Source organism: Solanum dulcamara, chromosome 9 (assembly GCF_947179165.1).
Source record: "Solanum dulcamara chromosome 9, daSolDulc1.2, whole genome shotgun sequence".
Taxonomy (NCBI): Eukaryota; Viridiplantae; Streptophyta; class Magnoliopsida; order Solanales; family Solanaceae; genus Solanum; species Solanum dulcamara.
The window spans coordinates 35,036,240-35,039,820 of record NC_077245.1 but is presented as its reverse complement, the minus strand read 5'-3'; positions in this window follow the sequence as shown (position 1 = coordinate 35,039,820).

Genomic DNA, 3,581 nt, shown 5'->3' with positions numbered 1-3,581 from the left:
CTATTCTTAGAGGTCTGTAGACATATGGATGTGGGTTGTTTGTGAGTCGTTTTGATTGTACCTATACGGCATGTTGTAAATGTTTTTATGTTACAACAGCCTTGTCGGCTTGCATGCCCTTTCAAGATATGATACGAATGAAAAAGTCTACATGTACATGAAAAAGTTTTAAACCATTGAGATTTTTGGGTATAGTATCACATCACACATGGTTCAACTTAAGTGTAGCTGATAAGTACGCATACGGGGGTCCAGGGCGGACCCCAATCGCGGCCTACGGGGTTGGGTTATGACAAAAGTGGTATTAAAGTAGTTCGTCCTTGGAATGTCTACAGACCATATCTAGTAGAGTCTTGTTTATCGATGTGTTGTGCACCACATCTATAGGCAGGAGGCTATAGGACATTTAGGATGTTACTTTATTTTATATATAAGATCGTACGATAGAGCCAAGTCATAGGGAATGAAATTCCTCATACTAACTTGTGATTTCAGCAGAAGAACAATATCGATAAAAGAAAGTAACTGACGATATTGGAAGTTACAAAGCACGCAGGTAAGCAGAGGCACGAAGGACCTATGTTAGGTAAGGTGTTGCAATACGACTGATATATATTAAGTTGAAACATGAAAGGAAAAGTATATAGGAAAGTGCAACAGGTGCAGTTCAAGTGGACATATGAGGTAAGTCCATTTTCATACTGCTAATCGTGGGAAGCCCTGTGTGGCTGCGATATGCGATGATAGGACTATATATATGTATGCCTTGTGAGGCACTGTTGGCATTTGTTGCATGCAGGTATTGAGATAGTAAGAAATACAGAGGAAACTCTGCCCAAATTTTCTTAGAAATAAGAAGAGAATGAGATACAAGGCTGTAGTATGTCTTGAAAGGTTGTGCTCACAACAATAATGAGATTTGACTAAACGAGTATGGCTGACCTCGAGAAATGAGTTAATTACTGAATTAATAGTAATAGAAACTAGGAGGTCGATACTGGTATAGTAGAACGAAGTTGGAAAGGACCTATAAGCCAAAAAACATGACTTAGAAAAGACTGATAGATCAGGATAAATGATATAGTAAGGCATCACCTGAATTGATACATAGGGATAAACTATGACAAGTTATAGTTGAGAGGAGTAACAATATGATTACGACAAGAGTGCAAGAGGAAAAGAATTATGACAGAAGCGAAGTGATAATAAGACAGCTTGTGAAACATTAAAGCTAAGACTAACTAAGAAGGGTAAGTAGCCCATAGTAAGAATCGTGAAGAAGGTCAAGCGGTCCTATACTATGGGACTAAATGCGAACAGGGTACCAGGTGAATATAACAAAAACTATTATGAGAATAAGTAAAGCTTAGTAAGGAAATAACTAGAAGGTATGATGTGGTCCATGTGAATGGAATGTAAAGATAGGTGTGAAACGGAAAAGCAAGCTATGGAACAAATAAGAAAGATTTATCAAGTTCCGTAAGGAAATTTTCGAATAAATGTTAAATGATGACGAAAAGGATATCTAGTGCAAGGAAATAAAGAGTATTACGGAATTCCTTGCGCACAACCAAAAATGTATATGAGCTGGAGGAATAATAGAGAAGTTCTAATAGAGGCACTCAATATTGATGTGATTAATTAAGTGTGAGTATCGAACAAAAAGGGAAATAGACAGTTACAAACTGAAAGTATAGTACGATGAAAAGGTGGTAAGACAAGGCCACTACTACAACAAAGTTAATATGGTTTTAAGCAGTATTAGAAGTAAGCCTTAAGCACATGACAAAGATGAAACATAAGGAGGCATAAAGAAGTATTGTGTATACGTGACTCCACCTTGATGATTAGTGAGATCCTACAAGGAGAGGGAATGTCGATTTGCAGAACAACTGCTGCATTACAAGGTTATTAGAAGAATAAGCGGTATCCACTGGAATAAGGTTAGTATAATGATGGAGCTTGAAACACGAATCATCAAAGTATAAGTACTCCCGAGTGGAGAATCTGAATCAATTATGAGCACGAGCTAATTATTGATTGGGATGAATGGAATGTGGCTTTGAATGCACTGCTACATTACGGATATTACTCGAGTATCAACCATTAGATGACATTTTATACAATATATTCCAAATACTAAAGCACCCTATGGTTGTGCTAGGATTTCTTATAAAGGCAACCTAACGTATGGATGATTTAACAGAAAATATAGATATGGTGCGGCACGTTAAATATGTTGGAGTAGAATTATTCGCGTGTACATAGATGAAAATAAGCGGAGGATGACATAGGTACACCCTAAAAGGGGGGAAGTGGATAAGAAAAGTACAAGCGTAAGAAAAAATCAACTGACGCTATCGTATGTAAATAGGAACACTTAAATTTCAAACGAGACCCCATAAGGGATGGACGCGATCGTACCCGCACTAATGCATCAAATTCCGTCCAAACTCAAGAGTTAAGCGTGCTTGGGTGATAGTAGCATTGGGATGGGTGACCCCCTGGAAAGTGAAAAAGGGAACGAAACAAGTATGACAAAAAGAGATTGTAAGTGCGTGTTAGTACAATGATACACATAGAATAGAGTAAGCCAAGAGCAGAAAAGACTATGACTAAATGGGAATGCACCTCGTGCAAATGGTACAAGAATAATTGTGCAGCCTACGAGCATTGGCATACTAAGAGTAAGATCAAGTGATTACTCGATAAAAAGAAATCAGTAATAGCAATATGACTGCCATATTTAGAATCTATTAAAGAAAAGTGTAAGATGGTTCGAGGCAGAACTATTAAGATGTAATCGGTATTAAGGACAAAAGTCATAGTGGAGCCCTGACCTCGACTAAAGGAGGTAAGCCACTAGTATAGCGATGCTCAGGCATTTTTTGAATTGCTCTAAGTACCTACACACGTTGATGATATTTTAGTTTTGTCTGATAGTCTTGAAGAACACTTGATACACCTAAATAAGTTTACTAACTTATGCTTAGAAAATAGATTAGCACTTTCTAAAAAGAAAGCAAGTTTATTAAAAAATGAGATAGAATTTTTAGGAATGATAATTGACGGACATGGTATAAAATTACAAATCCATATCGTCGAAAAAATATCTATTTTCCCAGATAAATTAGTTGATAAAAAAGCAAGTACAAAGTTTTTTAGGAATACTTAACTATGCTTCGAATTATATTCAAAATTTGGCTGAACTAAGAAATCCATTTAAAGAATTATTAAAAAAGGATAAGAGCTTTGAATTTAACGAAGTCTTAATAAAAAAAGTAAAAGATATTAAATCCCTTTGTAAAAACTTACCGAAATTATAATTATCAAAAGATAGTGATGATTTAATTTTAAAAACAGATGCTTCGGAACAGTGCTCGAGCGGAGTATTAAAAAAGATAGATTATGATCTCAATAAAAATAAGATAGGAGAAAGTCTATGTAGATATTATTTCGGAACCTTTTCAGATACACAAACTAGATATCATATTAATGAAAAAAAATTGTTAGCCGTAGTAAAAAGTTGTCAAAAATTATATTACTTCTTACTACCTAAACGATTTACTCTTAGAACTGAT